Source organism: Aegilops tauschii, chromosome 2 (assembly GCF_002575655.3).
Source record: "Aegilops tauschii subsp. strangulata cultivar AL8/78 chromosome 2, Aet v6.0, whole genome shotgun sequence".
Taxonomy (NCBI): domain Eukaryota; kingdom Viridiplantae; phylum Streptophyta; class Magnoliopsida; order Poales; family Poaceae; genus Aegilops; species Aegilops tauschii.
This window is the reverse complement of record NC_053036.3, coordinates 441,584,670-441,604,270: the sequence shown is the minus strand read 5'-3', so window position 1 is coordinate 441,604,270 and position 19,601 is coordinate 441,584,670.

Below are 19,601 nucleotides of genomic sequence, written 5' to 3'. Positions count from 1 at the left end.
CGCTCCTTTATTGGGATGTGCGTGGCGTATTTCATGTTCACCGTTTTGACTGGGGGGGGGGTTTCTTCTTCCCCCTGGTGTTCGGCTGCCTGGGCTCTTCGTCCTCGTCCTCACTTTGTGATCCCTTTTCTTTGTTCTCGGCATTTAACTTGCCAGCCTATTTGAAGACCCAACAATCTTTGTTGGTGTGATTGGCTTGTTTTTCTGGGGTGCCATGTATCTGGCACGGATGGTTGAGTATGCGGTCCAGGCTGGAAGGTCCCTCATTATTCCTCTTGTAGGGCTTCTTCCGTTGGCACGTTTACTGTTGTGTCGTCGGTGTTATCGCCATTGCTTTGGCGTTTGTGTCTATTGCACCGGAGCTTGCCGGTGCTGTTCTTGGCCTCCGTGGGGCCTGCCTCACTGGCTGTGTTTTTGCTTCAGGCCAGCCAGCTGTCCTCACGCGCGCAAAAGCGGGTCATGAGTGCTTGAGGGCTGCCACAGATTTCAGCTTTTCTTGGCCGAGGTGGCGGGCGAGCCATTTGTCACGGATGCTGTGTTTAAAGGCCGCTAGGGCTTCAGCATCCGGACAGCTGACGATCTGGTTCTTTTTTGTTAGGAACCTAGTCCAAAATTTTCTGGCTGATTCTCCAGATTGTTGAACTATGTGGCTTAAGTCATCGGCATCGGGTGGCCGGACATATGTACCTTGGAAGTTGTCGAGGAAGGTTTCATCCAAGTCCTCCCAGCTGCCGATGGAGTTCTCAGGCAGACTATTTAGCCAGTGTTGGGCTGGTCCTTTGAGTTTTAATGGGAGGTATTTAATGGCGTGGAGGTCATCTCCTCGAGCCATATGGATATGGAGAATAAAATCCTCGATCCATACTATGGGATCGGTTGTGCCGTCGTATGATTCGATATTGACGGGTTTGAACCGCTCGGGGAATTCGTGACCCAGTACTTCATCTGTGAAGCAGAGAGGGTGTGCGGCACCTCTGTCTCGGGCCGCATTCAGCCCGGGCGTGGTTAAGGTTATAACGTCCGAATAGGTAGCCGTCTTCGTGAAGGAAATATGCCCTAGAGGAAATAATAAAGTTATTATTTATTTCCTTATATCATGATAAATGTTTATTATTCATGCTAGAATTGTATTAACCGGAAACATGATACATGTGTGAATACATAGACAAACAGAGTGTCACTAGTATGCCTCTACTTGACTAGCTCGTTGATCAAAGATGGTTGTGTTTCCTAGCCATAGACATGAGTTGTCATTTGATTAACGGGATCACATCATTAGGAGAATGATGTGATTGACTTGACCCATTCCGTTAGCTTAGCACCCGATCGTTTAGTATGTTGCTATTGCTTTCTTCATGACTTATACATGTTCCTATGACTATGAGATTATGCAACTCCCGTTTACCGGAGGAACACTTTGTGTGCTACCAAACGTCACAACGTAACTGGGTGATTATAAAGGTCCTCTACAGGTGTCTCCAAAGGTACTTGTTGGGTTGGCGTATTTCGAGATTAGGATTTGTCACTCCGATTGTTGGAGAGGTATCTCTGGGCCCACTCAGTAATACACTTCACTATAAGCCTTGCAAGCATTGTGACTAATGAGTTAGTTGCGGGATGATGTATTACGGAACAAGTAAAGAGACTTGCCGGTAACGAGATTGAACTAGGTATCGAGATACCGACGATCGAATCTCGGGCATGTAACATACCGATGACAAAGGGAACAACGTATGTTATTATGCGGTCTGACCGATAAAGATCTTCGTAGAATATGTGGGAACCAATATGAGCATCCAGGTTCCGCTATTGGTTATTGACCGGAGAGGTGTCTCGGTCATGTCTACATAGTTCTCGTACCCGTAGGGTCCGCACACTTAACGTTACGATGACAGTTATATTATGAGTTTATATGTTTTGATGTACCGAAGGTTGTTCGGAGTCCCGGATGTGATCACGGACATGACGAGGAGTCTCGAAATGGTCGAGATATAAAGATTGATATATTGGAAGCCTATGTTTGGACCTCGGAAGTGTTCCTGGTGAAATCGAGATTTTTCCGGAGTACCGGGAGGTTACCGGAACCCCCCGGTAACTTAACGGGCCTTAGTGGGCCTAGGTGGAAGAGAGAAGAGGAGGCCAGGGCAGGGCCACGCGCCCCTCCCCCCCAGTCTGAATAGGACAAGGAGAAGGGGGCGGCGTCCCCCCTTCCTTCCTCCCCTCCACCTCTTCCCCCTCTCTCTCCTAGTCCAACATGGAAAAGGGGGGAGTCCTACTCCCGGTAGGAGTAGGACTCCTCCTGGCGCACCTCTCCTCTAGGCCGGCCGAACCCCCCCTTGCTCCTTTATATACGGGGACAAGGGGGCATCTCTAGACACACAATTAATCAACAATCTTTTAGTCGTGTGCGGTGCCCCCCTCCACCATATTACACCTCGATAATATCGTAGCGGTGCTTAGGCGAAGCCTTGCGTCGGTAGAACATCATCATCGTCACCACGCCGTCGTGCTGACGAAACTCTCCCTCAACACTCGGCTGGATCGGAGTTCGAGGGACGTCATCGAGCTGAACGTGTGCTGAACTCGGAGGTGCCGTGCGTTCGGTACTTGATCGGTCGGATCGTGAAGACGTACGACTACATAGACCGCGTTTTGTTAACGCTTCCGCTTTCGGTCTACGAGGGTACGTAGACAACACTCTCCCCTCTCATTGCTATGCATCACCATGATCTTGCGTGTGCGTAGGAATTTTTTTGAAATGACTACGTTCCCCAACAGTGGCATCCGAGCCTAGTTTTATGCGTTGATGTTATATGCACGAGTAGAACACAAGTGAGTTGTGGGCGATATAAGTCATACTGCTTACCAGCATGTCATATTTTGGTTCAGCGGTATTGTGAGATGAAGCGGCCCGGACCGACATTACGCGTACGCTTACGCGAGACTGGTTTCACCGTTGCGAGCACTAATTGCTTAAAGGTGACTGGCGGGTGTCTGTCTCTCTCACTTTAGTTGAACCGAGTATGGCTACGCCTGGTCCTTGCGAAGGTTGAAACAACACCAACTTGACAAAGTATCGTTGTGGTTTTGATGCGTAGGTAAGAACGGTTCTTGCTAAGCCCGTAGCAGCCACGTAAAACTTGCAACAACAAAGTAGAGGATGTCTAACTTTTTTTTGCAGGGCATGTTGTGATGTGATATGGTCAAGACATGGTGCTATTTTTTATTGTATGAGATGATCATGTTTTGTAACCGAGTTATCGGCAACTGGCAGGAGCCATATGGTTGTCGCTTTATTGTATGAAATGCAATCGTCATGTAATTGTTTTACTTTATCACTAAGCGGTAGCGATAGTCGTAAAAGCAATAGTTGGCGAAACGACAACGATGCTACGATGGAGACCAAGGTGTCGCGCCGGTGACGATGGTGATCATGACGGTGCTTCGGAGATGGAGATCACAAGCACAAGATGATGATGGCCATATCATATCACTTATATTGATTGCATGTGATGTTTATCTTTTATGCATCTTATCTTGCTTTGATTGACGGTAGCATTATAAGATGATCTCTCACTAAAATTTCAAGATAAAAGTGTTCTCCCTGAGTATGCACCGTTGCGAAAGTTCTTCGTGCTGAGGACCCACGCGATGATCGGGTGTGATAGGCTCTACGTTCAAATACAACGGGTGCAAAACAGTTGCACACGTGGAATACTCAGGTTAAACTTGACGAGCCTAGCATATGCAGATATGGCCTCGGAACACGGACACCGAAAGGTCGAGCGTGAATCATATAGTAGATATGATCAACATAGTGATGTTCACCATTGAAACTACTCCATCTCACATGATGATCGGACATGGTTTGGTTGATATGGATCACGTGATCACTTAGAGGATTAGAGGGATGTCTATCTAAGTGGGAGTTCTTAAGTGATATGATTAATTGAACTTAAATTTATCATGAACTTAGTCCTGATAGTATTTTGCAAATTATGTTGTAGATCAATAGCTCGCGTTGTTGCTTCCCTATGTTTATTTTTGATATGTTCCTAGAGAAAAATTATGTTGAAAGATCTTAGTAGCAAACATGCGGATTGGATCCGTGATCTGAGGATTATCCTCATTGCTGCACAGAAGAATTATGTCCTTGATGCACCGCTAGGTGACAGACCTATTGCAGGAGCAGATGCAGACGTTATGAACGTTTGGCTAGCTCAATATGATGACTACTTGATAGTTTAGTGCACCATGCTTAACAGCTTAGAATCGGGACTTCAAAGACGTTTTGAACATCATGGACCATATGATGTTCCAGGAGTTGAAGTTAATATTTCAAGCAAATACCCGAGTTGAGAGATATGAAGTCTCCAACAAGTTCTATAGCTAAAAGATGGAGGAGAATAGCTCAAGCAGTGAGCATGTGCTCAGATTGTCTGGGTACTACAATCGCTTGAATCAAGTGGGAGTTAATCTTCCAGATAAAATAGTGATTGACAGAATTCTCTAGTCACCATCACCAAGTTAGTAGAACTTCGTGATGAACTATAGTATGCAAGGGATGACGAAAGTAATTCCCGAGCTCTTCGTGATGCTGAAATCGACGAAGATAGAAATCAAGAAAAACATCAAGTGTTGATGTTTGACGAGACCACTAGTTTCAAGAAAAGGGCAAAGGGAAGAAGGGGAACTTCAAGAAGAACGGCAAGCAAGTTGCTTCTCAAGTGAAGAAGCCTAAGTCTGGTCCTAAGCCTAAGACTAAGTGCTTCTACTGCAAAGGGACTGGTCACTGGAAGCAGAACTACCCCAATTATTTGGTGGATAAGAAGAATGGCAAAGTGAACAAAGGTATATTGGATATACATGTTATTGATGTGTACATTACTAGTGTTTATAGCAACCCCTCGGTATTTGATACTGGTTCAGTTGCTAAGAGTAGTAACTCGAAACGGGAGTTGCAAAATAAACAGAGACTAGTAAAAGGCGAGGTGACGATGTGTGTTGGAAGTAGTTCCAAGATTGATATGATCATCATCGCACACTCGCTATACTTTGGGATTAGTGTTGAAACTAAATAAGTGTTATTTGGTGTTTGCGTTGAGCATGAATATGATTTGATCATGTTTGTTGCAATACGGTTATTCATTTAAATTAGAGAATAATTGTTGTTCTATTTACATGAATAAAACCTTCTATGGTCATACACCCAATAAAATGGTTTGTTGGATCTCGATCGTAGTGATACACATATTCATAATAATGAAGCCAAAAGATGCAAAGTTAATAATGATAGTGCAACTTATTTGTGGCACTGCCATTTAGGTCATATTGGTGTAAAGTGCATGAAGAAACTCCATACTGATGGGATTTTGGAATCACTTGATTATGAATCACTTGATGCTTGCGAACCGTGCCTCATGGGCAAGATGACTAAATCGCCGTTCTCCGGAACTATGGAGAGAGCAACAGATTTGTTGGAAATCATACATACAGATGTATGTGGTCCGATGAATATTGAGGCTCATAGCAGGTATCATTATTTTCTGACCTTCATGGATGATTTGAGCAGTATGGGTATATCTACTTAATGAAACAGAAGTCTGAAACATTTGAAAAGTTCATATAATTTCAGAGTGAAGCGGAAAATCATCGTAACAAGAAAATAAAGTTTCTATGATCTGATCGTGGAGAAGAGTATTTGAGTTACGAGTTTGGCCTTCAGTTAAAACAATGTGAAATAGTTTCACTACTCACGCCACCTGGAACACCACGGTGTAATGGTGTGTCCGAACATCGTAACCGTACTTTATTAGATATGGTGTGATATATGATGTCTCTTACCGATCTACCACTATCGTTTTGGGGTTATGCATTAGAGACAGCTGCATTCACGTTAAATAGGGTACCATCTAAATCCGTTGAGACGACATCTTATGAACTATGGTTTGGCAAGAAACCAAAGTTGCCGTTTCTTAAAGTTTGGGGTTGCAATGCTTATGTGAAGAAACTTCAACCTGATAAGCTCGAACCTAAATCGGAGAAATGTGTCTTCATAGGATACCCAAAGGAGACTGTTGGGTACACCTTCTATCACAGATCCGAAGGCAAGACATTCGTTGCTAAGAATGGATCCTTTCTAGAGAAGGAGTTTCTCTCGAAAGATGTGAGTGGGAGGAAAGTAGAACTTGATGAGGTAACTGTACCTGCTCCCTTATTGGAAAGTAGTACATCACAGAAATCTGTTCCTGTGACTCCTACACCAATTAGTGAGGAAGTTAATGATGATGATCATGTAACTTCAGATCAAGTTACTACCAAACCTCGTAGGTAAACCAGAGTGAGATCCACACCAGAGTGGTACGGTAATCCTGTTCTGGAGGTCATGTTATTTGACCATGACGAACCTACGAACTATGAGGAAGCGATGATGAGCCCAGATTCCGCGAAATGGCTTGAGGCCATGAAATCTGAGACGAGATCCATATATGAGAACAAAGTATGGACTTTGATTGACTTGCCCAATGATCGGCGAGCCATTGAGATTAAATGGATCTTCAAGAGGAAGACAGACAGTGATAGTAGTGTTACTATCTACAAAGCTAGAATTGTCGCAAAAAGATTTTCGACAAGTTCAAGGTGTTGACTACGATGAGAGTTTCTCACTCGTATCTATGCTTAAGTCTGTCTGAATCATGTTAGCAATTGCCGCATTTTCTAAAATATGGCAAATAAACAAAACTGCATTCCTTAATGGATTTATTAAAGAAGAGTTGTATATGATGCAACCAGGAGGTTTTGTCAATCCTAAAAGTGCTAACAAAATATGCAAGCTCCAGCGATCCATCTATGGACTGGTGCAAGCATCTCGGAGTTGGAATATATGCTTTGATAAGTAGATCAAAGGATATAGTTTTATACAGACTTGCGGTGAAGCCTGTATTTACAAGAAAGTGAGTGGGAGCACTACAGCATTTCTGATAAGTATATGAGAATGACATATTGTTGATCAGTAATTATGTAGAATTATTCTGCAAAGCATAAAGGAGTGTTTGAAAGGAGTTTTTCAAAGAAAGACCTCGGTGAAGCTGCTTACATATTGAGCATCAAGATCTATAGAGATAGATAAAGATGCTTGATAAGTTTTTTCAATGAGTACATACCTTAACAAGATTTTGAAGTAGTTCAAAATAGAACAGTCAAAGAAAGAGTTCTTGCCTGTGTTACAAGGTGTGAAATTGAGTAAGACTCAAAGCCCGACCACGGCAGAAGATAGAAAAAGAATGAAAGTCATTCTCTATGCCTCGGCCGTAGATTCTATAAACTATGCCATGCTGTGTACCAGATCTATTGTATACCCTACACTGATTTTGGCAAGGGAGTACAATAGTGATCTAGGAGTAGATCACTGGACAGCGGTCAAAATTATCCTTACTGGAATAAGGATATGTTTCTCGATTATGGAAGTGACAAAAGGTTCGTCGTAAAGGGTTAGGTCGATGCAAGTTTTGACACTAATCTAGATGACTCTAAGTCTCGGTCTAGATACATATTGAAAGTGGGAGCAATTAGCTAGAGTAGCTCCGTGCAGAGCATTGTAGACATAGAAATTTGCAAAATACTTACGGATCTGAATGTGACAGACCCGTTGACTAAAATTATCTCACAATCAAAACATGATCACACCTTAGTACTCTTTGGGTGTTAATCACATAGCGATGTGAACTAGATTATTGACTCTAGTAAACCCGTTGGGTGTTGGTCACATGACGATGTGAACTATGGGTGTTAATCACATGGTGATGTGAACTATTGATGTTAAATCACATGGCGATGTGAACTAGATTATTGACTCTAGTGCAAGTGGGAGACTGAAGGAAATATGCCCTAGAGGCAATAATAAAGTTATTATTTATTTCCTTATATCATGATAAATGTTTATTATTCACGCTAGAATTGTATTAACCGGAAACATGATACATGTGTGAATACATAGACAAACAGAGTGTCACTAGTATGCCTCTACTTGACTAGCTCGTTGATCAAAGATGGTTGTGTTTCCTAGCCATAGACATGAGTTGTCATTTGATTAACGGGATCACATCATTAGGAGAATGATGTGATTGACTTGACCCATTCCGTTAGCTTAGCACTCGATCGTTTAGTATGTTGCTATTGCTTTCTTCATGACTTATACATGTTCCTATGACTATGAGATTATGCATCTCCCGTTTACCGGAGGAACACTTTGTGTGCTACCAAACGTCACAACGTAACTGGGTGATTATAAAGGTGCTCTACAGGTGTCTCCAAAGGTACTTCTTGGGTTGGCGTATTTCGAGATTAGGATTTGTCACTCCAATTGTCGGAGAGGTATCTCTGGGCCCACTCAGTAATACACATCACTATAAGCCTTGCAAGCATTGTGACTAATGAGTTAGTTGCGGGATGACGTATTACGGAACGAGTAAAGAGACTTGGCGGTAACGAGATTGAACTAGGTATCGAGATACCGACGATCGAATATCGGGCAAGTAACATACTGATGACAAAGGGAACAACGTATGTTGTTATGCGGTCTGACCGATAAAGATCTTCGTAGAATATGTGGGAACCAATATGAGCATCCAGGTTCCGCTATTGGTTATTGACCGGAGAGGTGTCTCGGTCATGTCTACATAGTTCTCGAACCCGTAGGGTCCGCACGCATAACGTTACGATGACAGTTATATTATGAGTTTATATGTTTTGATGTACCGAAGGTTGTTCGGAGTCCCGGATGTGATCACGGACATGACGAGGAGTCTCGAAATGGTCGAGACATAAAGATTGATATATTGGAAGCCTATGTTTGGACATCGGAAGTGTTCCGGGTGAAATCGGGATTTTTACGGAGTACCGGGAGGTTACCGGAACCCCCCGGTAACTTAATGGGCCTTAGTGGGCCTAGGTGGAAGAGAGGAGAGGAGGCCAGGGCAGGGCCGCGCGCCCCTCCCCCCCAGTCCGAATAGGACAAGGAGACGGGGGCAGCGCCCCCCCTTCCTTCCTCCCCTCCACCTCTTCCCCCTCTCTCTCCTAGTCCAACATGGAAAAGGGGGGAGTCCTACTCCCGGTAGGAGTAGGACTCCTCCTGGTGCGCCTCTCCTCTAGGCCGGCCGAACCCCCCCTTGCTCCTTTATATACGGGGACAAGGGGGCACCTCTAGACACACAATTAATCAACAATCTTTTAGCCGTGTGCGGTGCCCCCCTCCACCATATTACACCTCGATAATATCGTAGCGGTGCTTAGGCGAAGCCCTGCATCGGTAGAACATCATCATCGTCACCACGCCGTCGTGCTGACGAAACTCTCCCTCAACACTCGGCTGGATCGGAGTTCGAGGGACGTCATCGAGCTGAACGTGTGCTGAACTCGGAGGTGCCGTGCGTTCGGTACTTGATCGGTCGGATCGTGAAGACGTACGACTACATCAACCGCGTTGTGTTAACGCTTCCGCTTTCGGTCTACGAGGGTACGTAGACAACACTCTCCCCTCTCGTTTCTATGCATCACCATGATCTTGCGTGTGCGTAGGAAATTTTTTGAAATTACTACGTTCCCCAACACTTCGTGCCTCGAGGCGCGTCCTTGCGATCCATAGATCGGTCTTGTATGTCCTGCTCTACTGTCCAAGGTCTGCCGGAGGTCGTACGTGTGACCCCGAACTCTTCCATCTCTATCTTTATGGGGCGGTGGGGCAGGCTGCTGTTCGGCCTGAGTTGCCGCTTTATCCCGACCGCGGGGTGGCCGGTCTGTAACACCCACGATGCGGCTATATCTCCCACATGTCGAGGCACGACTTAGAGGCATAACCGCATTGTGGTCTTGTCGCAAGAAGGGTCATCTTCACACAATCCCATGTAATGAACAAGAATGGGATAAAGAGTTGGCTTACAATCGCCACTTCACACAAATAACAAGTTAAACATACATCATCCAGAATAGAATCAAGGTCCGACTACGGAACCAAAATAAAAGAAGACAACCCCAAATGCTAGATCCCTGATCGTCCCCAACTGGGCACCACTACTGATCAACAGGAAAACTAAACATAGTAACGACCAAGGTCTTCGTCGAACTCTCACTTGAGCTGGGTAGCATCGCCTGCACTGGTATCATCAGCACCTGCAACTGTTTGGAAGTATCTGGTGAGTCACGAGGACTCAGCAATCTCACACCCGCGAGATCAAGACTATTTAAGCTTATGGGTAGGAAAGGGTAGTGAGGTGGAGTTGCAGCAAGCACTAGCATGTATGGTGGCTAACATACGCAAATAAGAGCGAGAAGAGAAGCAACGCAACGGTCGTGAAGCTAGAAGTGATCAAGAAGTGATCCTAAAACTACTTACGCACAACCATAACACAAGAACCGTGTTCACTTCCCGGACTCCGCCGAGAAGAGACCATCACGGCTACACACGCGGTTGATGTATTTTAATTAAGTCAAGTGTCAAGTTCTCTACAACCGGACATTAACAAATTCCCATCTGCCACATAACCGCGGTCACGGCTCTCGAAAGTTTATACCCTACAGGGGTGTCCCAACTTAGCCCATTATAAGCTCTCACGATCAACGAAGGATATTCCTTCTCCCGGGAAGACCCGATCAGTCTCAGAATCCCGGTTTACAAGACATTTCGACAATGGTAAAACAAGACCAGCAAAGCCGCCCGATGTGCCGACAAATCCCGATAGGAGCTGCACATATCTCGTTCTCAGGGCACACCGGATAATTCAAGCTACGAGTAAAACTAGTCCTCAAGTTGCCCCGAGGTGGCCCCGCAGGTTGCTCGGTTCGGACCAACACTCGAAGGAGCACTGGCCCCCCGGGGGGGGGGTTAAAATAAAGATGACGCTTGAGTCTGCAGAACCCAAGGGAAAAAGGCTTAGGTGGCAAATGTTAAAACCAAGGTTGGGCCTTGCTGGAAGAGTTTTATTCAAAGCGAACTGTTAAGGGGGTCCCATAAATCACCCAACCGTGTAAGGAACGCAAAATCAAGGAACATAACACCGGTATGACGGAAACTAGGGCGGCAAGAGTGGAACAAAACACCAGGCATAAGGCCGAGCCTTCCACCCTTTACCAAGTATATAGATGCATTAATTAAATAAGAGATATTGTGATATCCCAACATATCCATGTTCCAACATGAAACAAACTTCATCTTCACTTGCAACTAGCAACGCTATAAGAGGGGCTGAGCAAAAGCGATAACATAGCCAAACAACGGTTTGCTAGGAAAAGTGGGTTAGAGGCTTGACATGGCAATATGGGAGGCATGATATAGCAAGTGGTAGGTAGCGCGGCATAGCAATAGAGCGAAACAACTAGCAAGCGAAGATAGAAGTGATTTCGAGGGTATGGTCATCTTGCCTGAAATCCCGCAAGGAAGAAGAACGGGTCCGTGAAGAAGACAAACGGACATAGTCGAACGAATCCTCACAACTCCGGAATGAAAATTAGAAAGGTTGAACCAACGATGAAAAGAATTCAAAAGATCTTGGAGAAAGACATATGACTAATGATAACCCATTCTTACGTCAAACTTTGAAAAGAATTTTAGAAGCTCCGGGAAAATTAGAAGAGTCAAGTAGGATCCTGGAAAAAGACCTGTGGGTTAGGGCCCACTCAAAAGAAACACCGTTGAACGATTACTTGAAAGGCAGATTGCACCGGTTGAATTAAATTGCTTGAATGAGATAACAACCTCAAAATAGTTTGAACGGATTAAGAATGGAAGATTGAATTTTCTAAGATATCTTCGGTGCTCCGGATACAAATGAATGGCGAAAAATGGATGATTAAGAGGTGCACCGGCATGAGAAAACATTTGAAATGAGGAAAGGAATATGATCAACACTGTAAGCTTGAATTGGATCCACCGCTGAAGAAACAACAACGAAGGATGATGAATTTGAAATTGTTGAGCATCTTCATGGGAAATCACCGGATAAGAACATTGACGGAAAAGAATGGAGAGACTTCCCATCAATAAGATGTTTACCCGATTATAAATCTGAGTCCTTGAAGAAAGAGGGTGGGAGGGCGGGAAAAACAAAGGCAACTTGGGGCAGATGGAATAAACACCGTTGAGAAAACTTATAATTGATCTTCCGGATGGGGAGAATGATGGGATCATCTCGAAGAGAAACACACCGGTTGGAAATAGAATTAAGATGGCAATCTCGATGATCAAGAAGGATTAGTATCCACATAGGAATATGAGAACACCACTTAGAAAAGGTAGGGAATCAACACCTGACAATGAAGCAACTCGAATACCACAACTTAAAACAAAACAAAGGATTTGGCTTGCAGAATAAGCCGGAACAAACATATGATAGAGATTTCGTCCGAAGTTTTCGTGATGAGGCCCCACGGGCACGACGTACAGCGGACGTCGCGAATGACAAACAAGACGTCCCCGAATCGGCATAGCCAAGAATTCTTTAAGACGTCTCACGACCACTGTAAATCGACCGTGAAAAGCGAACCACTAGACATTGGACCCCAATCTCATATCATGCATCTGTCGGAAAGATATCCTATGAGCTACTTGAATTCCCACTTATAAACTCCCCAAACTTTCTGGTTATGCAATCAGGTGTTGGGGATACAGGGGACGCAATATATCTCACCCAAACTAACAATACCTAGATCCAACTGTCCATCCTTCAACACATAACCAAGAAACCTTCGGAAATCATTTACCTCAACCTTCGAAAAGCATCCGTTATATGAGTTATGGCAATACTCCCGAACTCCCGCCCCAGTACTGGGTGGCGTCGAGGTGATCTCACCAACAACTGCATAAAAGAGATTTTCGATGTCGGCGAAAAAACTCAGGTATTCCAGAACTGCAACGATAAAATTGTGACGACAACACCTCGGAGCTCAACTTCCCGGGACACTGCCACAACCCCTAATTGTCAGGAGGCACCAAGAACAATGTTCTCGTCACAAAACCATCGGAACGATTCCAAGATACCCGCGTGATCCTAATTTTTTTAGTGAAATTCGAGGAGAGGAAAGTCAAAACTTCTACGTCAGGAGGCCTCACCAGAGCGATGAAGGGACTGAGGAGTAAAAAGAATCCTACTCTCCGATATATATAACCCTAAGACTCAAAACATTTTTTTCTAGACTCAACAACGCCAGCGATTCGATCAAGCGGGGGGCTCCTAAGTCGGGGATGGCTCTAATTACCAACTTGTAACACCCACGATGCGGCTATATCTCTCACGTGTCGAGGCACGACTTAGAGGCATAACCGCATTGTAGGTTTTGTCGCAAGAAGGGTCATCTTCACACAATCCCATGTAATGAACAAGAATGGGATAAAGAGTTGGCTTACAATCGCCACTTCACACAATACATAAATAAATTCATACATCATTCAAGATACACACAAATAAAACACACGGCGAACACGAAAACAAGGAAGGCATCTGGAGCGTCGGTCTCGGGGCGTTACACGGTCGGCTGCCCTGTCTCGACCACGTAGTGGTCGTTCCGCATTACGCGAGGGAGATATGTGCTCCGGTGCCTCCTCATTGAATTGAGGTAGCAGTCTGTGTCGGGGGTTGGGTGCGACATATGCCAATGGATGGCTTATCATGGTGGGAGCGCGTAGAACGTCACCGGTGCCTGGAAGCGGGATGAGGCGTAGACACGAACGCCGGCATAATTTACCCAGGTTCGGGCCTTTCCTAGGAGATAAGGCCCCTAGTCCTGCTTTGCGGGGTCTCCGCATGATCACTAAGGCACTAGTGAGTACAATGGTGCTCCTTGAGCTGTATGCTAGAGGTAGCAGAAGGCAGGGCTTGCTCTCCTCTCCCCCTAGGTGTGAGTCTAATTCTAATAGGTTGGAACCCTTTGCATGGGTGCCCTGGGGGGTTTATATAGGCCTACCCCCAGGGGTACAATGGTAATCCGGCCGGGTGTAGGACCCAGCTGTCAGTCTCTCTCGTCGCCTGCTTCTCCGCTGGCTGCTAGGGCCCGCCGCCTGGTGGGTCCCACCGTCTGGTCTGGTACGGAGCCGACAGTCCGCTCCCGCCGCTTGCGGGTCTTGCCGGCTGTTGATTACTGTAGCCATGATGCTAATGACGCTTGCTTGGTCAGGGGAGTGCGGCTACAGTCCCGCCGCCTGGCGGGAGATCACTGTAGCCACTCCGAGTCTTATCTCGTTAATGGTGCACGGGCCCCGGGGAAGGAACGGGCCGCCTGCTAGGAGCCGGCCTCCCTCGGGTCCGACTGGTGAGGCCTCTGCCGTCCTCCGGGCTCACATTGCCTGGTAGAGCCTGTTGGGGAACGTAGTAATTTCAAAAAATTTCCTACGCACACGCGAGATCATGGTGATGCATAGCAACGAGAGGGGAGAGTGTTGTCCACGTACCCTCGTATACCGAAAGCGGAAGCGTTATCACAACGCGGTTGATGTAGTCGTACGTCTTCATGATCCGACCGATCAAGTACCGAACGTACGGCACCTCCGAGTTCTACACACGTTCAGCTCGATGACGTCCCTCGAACTCCGATCCAGCCGAGTGTTGAGGGAGAGTTTCGTCAGCACGACGGCGTGGTGACGATGATGATGTTCCACTGACGCAGGGCTTCGCCTAAGCTCCGCAACGGTATTATCGAGGTGTAATTTGGTGGAGGGGGCACCGCACACGGCTAAGAGATCTCAAGGATCAATTGTTGTGTCTATGGGGTGCCCCCTGCCCCCGTAATAAAGGAGCAAGGGAGGAGGAGGCCGGCCCTAGGAGGGGGCGCACCAAGTGTGGAGTCCTACTAGGACTCCCTAGTCCTAGTAGGATTCCACCTCCCATATGGAATAGGAAAAGAGGAAGGGAAAAAGAGAAGGAAGGAAGGGGGCGCCCCCTTCCCTAGTCCAATTCGGACCAGACCAAGGGGAGGGGTGCGGCCACCCTTGAGGCCCTTTTCCTTCTTTCCTGTATGGCCCAATAAGGCCCCATACGTATTCCCGTAACTCTCCGGTACTCCGAAAAATACCCGAATCACTCGGAACCTTTCCGAAGTCCGAATATAGTCGTCCAATATATTGATCTTTACGTCTCGACCATTCGAGACTCCTCGTCATGTCCCCGATCTCATCCGGGACTCCGAACTCCTTCGGTACATCAACATACATAAACTCATAATAAAACTGTCATCGTAACTTTAAGCGTGCGGACCCTACGGGTTCGAGAACTATGTAGACATGACCGAGACACGTCTCCGGTCAATAACCAATAGCGGGACCTGGATGCCCATATTGGCTCCCACATATTCTACGAAGATCTTTATCGGTCAGACCGCATAACAACATACGTTGTTCCCTTTGTCACCGGTATGTTACTTGCCCGAGATTTGATCGTCGGTATCTCGATACCTAGTGCAATCTCGTTACCGGCAAGTCTCTTTACTCGTTCCGTAACACATCATCCCGCAACTAACTCATTAGTCACAATGCTTGCAAGGCTTATAGTGATGTGCATTACCTAGTGGGCCCAGAGATACCTCTCCGACAATCGGAGTGAAAAATCCTAATCTCAAAATACGCCAAGCCAACAAGTACCTTTGGAGACACCTGTAGAGCACCTTTATAATCACCCATTTACGTTGTGACGTTTGGTAGCACACAAAGTGTTCCTCCGGTAAACGGGAGTTGCATAATCTCATAGTCATAGGAACATGTATAAGTCATGAAGAAAGCAATAGCAACATACTAAACGATCGGGTGCTAAGCTAACGGAATGGGTCAAGTCAATCACGTCATTTTCCTAATGAGGTGATCCCGTTAATCAAATGACAACTCATGTCTATGGCTAGGAAACATAACCATCTTTGATTAATGAGCTAGTCAAGTAGAGGCATACTAGTGACACTCTGTTTGTCTATGTATTCACACATGTATTATGTTTCCGGTTAATACAATTCTAGCATGAATAATAAACATTTATCATGATATAAGGAAATATATAATACTTTATTATTGCCTCTAGGGCATATTTCCTTCAGTCTCCCACTTGCACTAGAGTCAATAATCTAGTTCACATCGCCATGTGATTTAACATCAATATTTCACATCACCATGTGATTAACACCCATAGTTCACATCTCTATGTGACCAACACTCAAAGGGTTTACTAGAGTCAATAATCTAGTTCACATCGCTATGTGATTAACACCCAAAGAGTACTAAGGTGTGATCATGTTTTGATTGTGAGATAATTTTAGTCAACGGGTCTATCACATTCAGATCCGTAAGGATTTTGCAAATTTCTATGTCTACAATGCTCTGCACGGAGCTACTCTAGCTAATTGCTCCCACTTTCAATATATATCTAGACCGGACTTAGAGTCATCTAGATTAGTGTCAAAACTTGCATCGACGTAATCCTTTACGACGAACCTTTTGTCACTTCCATAATCGAGAAACATATCCTTATTCCAGTAAGGATAATTTTGACCGCTGTCCAGTGATCTACTCCTAGATCACTATTGTACTCCCTTGCTAAAATCAGTGTAGGGTATACAATAGATCTGGTACACAGCATGGCATAGTTTATAGAACCTATGGCCGAGGCATAGGGAATGACTTTCATTCTTTTTCTATCTTCTGCCGTGGTCGGGCTTTGAGTCTTACTTAATTTCTCACCTTGTAACACAGGCAAGAACTCTTTCTTTGACTGTTCTATTTTGAACTACTTCAAAATCTTGTTAAGGTATGTACTCATTGAAAAACTTATCAAGCGTCTTCATCTATCTCTATAGATCTTGATGCTCAATATGTAAGCAGCTTCACCGAGGTCTTTCTTTGAAAAACTCCTTTCAAAAACTCCTTTATGCTTTGCAGAATAATTCTACATTATTTCCGATCAACAATATGTCATTCACATATACTTATCCGAAATGTTGTAGTGCTCCCACTCACTTTCTTGTAAATACAGGCTTCACCGCAAGTCTGTATAAAACTATATCCTTTGATCAACTTATCAAAGCATATATTCCAACTCCGAGATGCTTGCACCAGACCATAGATGGATCGCTGGAGCTTGCATATTTTGTTAGCACTTTTAGGATTGACAAAACCTCCTGGTTGCATCATATACAACTCTTCTTTAATAAATCCATTAAGGAATGTAGTTTTGTTTATCCATTTGCCAGATTAAATAAAATGGGGCAATTGCTAACATGATTCAGACAGACTTTAAGCATAGATACGAGTGAGGAACTCTCTCATCGTAGTCAACACCTTGAACTTGTCGAAAACCTTTTTGCGACAATTCTAGCTTTGTAGATAGTAACACTACTATCAGCGTCCGTCTTCCTCTTGAAGATCCATTTAATCTCAATGGCTCGCCGATCATCGGGCAAGTCAATCAAAGTCCATACTTTGTTCTCATATATGGATCTTATCTCAGATTTGCGGAATCTGGGCTCACCATCGCTTCTTCATAGTTCGTAGGTTCGTCATGGTCTAGTAACATAACCTCCAGAACAGGATTACCGTACCACTCTGGTGCGGATCTTAATCTGGTTGATCTACGAGGTTCAGTAATAACTTGATCTGAAGTTTCATGATCATTATCATTAACTTCCTCACTAATTGGTGTAGGTGTCGCAGAAACTGATTTCTGTGATGATCTACTTTCCAATAAGGGAGCAGGTACAGTTACCTCATCAATTTCTACTTTCCTCCCACTCACTTCTTTCGAGAGAAACTCCTTCTCTAGAAAGGATCCATTCTTAGCAACGAATGTCTTGCCTTCGGATCTGTGATAGAAGGTGTACCCAACTGTCTCCTTTGGGTATCCTATGAAGACACATTTCTCCGATTTGGGTTTGAGCTTATCAGGATGAAACTTTTTCACATAAGCATCGCAACCCCAAACTTTAAGAAACGACAACTTTGGATTCTTGCCAAACCACAGTTCATAAGGCGCCGTCTCAACGGATTTTGATGGTGCCCTATTTAACGTGAATGTAGCTGTCTCTAATGCATAACCCCAAAACGATAGTGGTAAATTGGTAAGAGACATCATAGATTGCACTATATCCAATAAAGTACGGTTATGACGTTCGGACACACCATTATGCTGTGGTGTTCCAGGTGGCGTGAGTAGTGAAACTATTTCACATTGTTTTAACTGAAGGCCAAACTCGTAACTCAAATACTCTTCTCTACGATCAGATCATAGAAACTTTATTTTCTTGTCACGATGATTTTCCACTTCACTCTGAAATTCTTTGAACTTTTCAAATGTTTCAGACTTATGTTTCATCAAGTAGATATACCCATATCTGCTCAAATCATCTGTGAAGCTCAGAAAATAATGATACCTGCTACGAGCCTCAATAGTCATCGGACCACATACATGTGTATGTATGATTTCCAACAAATCTGTTGCTCTCTCCATAGTTCCGGAGAACGACGTTTTAGTCATCTTGCCCATGAGGCACGGTTCGCAAGCATCAAGTGATTCCAAAATCCCATCAGTATGGAGTTTCTTCATGCGCTTTACACCAATATGACCTAAACGGCAGTGCCACAAATAAGTTGCACTATCATTATTAACTTTGCATCTTTTGGCTTCATTATTATGAATATGTGTATCACTACGGTCGAGATCCAACAAACCATTTTATTGGGCGTATGACCATAGAAGGTTTTATTCATGTAAACAGAACAACACTTATTCTCTAATTTAAATGAATAACCGTATTGCAACAAACATGATCAAATCATATTCATGCTCAACGCAAACACCAAATAACACTTATTTAGTTTCAACACTAATCCCGAAAGTATAGGGAGTGTGTGATGATGATCATATCGATCTTGGAACTACTTCCAACACACATCGTCACCTCGCCTTTTACTAGTCTCTGTTTATTCTGCAACTCCCGTTTCGAGTTACTACTCTTAGCAACTGAATCAGTATCAAATACCGAGGGGTTGCTATAAACACTAGTAAAGTACACATCAATAACATGTATATCCAATATACCTTTGTTCACTTTGCCATCCTTCTTATCCACCAAATAGTTGGGGTAGTTCCGCTTCCAGTGACCAGTCCCTTTGCAGTAGAAGCACTTAGTCTCAGGCTTAGGACCAGACTTAGGCTTCTTCACTTGAGCAGCAACTTGCTTGCCGTTCTTCTTGAAGTTCCCCTTCTTCCCTTTGCCCTTTTCTTGAAACTAATGGTCTCGTCAACCATCAACACTTGATGTTTTTCTTGATTTCTACCTTCGTCAATTTCAGCATCACGAAGAGCTCGGGAATTACTTTCGTCATCCCTTGCATACTATAGTTCATCACGAAGTTCTACTAACTTGGTGATGGTGACTAGAGAATTATGTCAATCACTATTTTATCTGGAAGATTAACTCCCACTTGATTCAAGTGATTGTAGTACCCAGACGATCTGAGCACATGCTCACTAGTTGAGCGATTCTCCTCCATCTTTTAGCTATAGGACTTGTTGGAGACTTCATATCTCTCAACTCGCGTATTTGCTTGAAATATTAACTTCAACTCCTGGAACATCTCA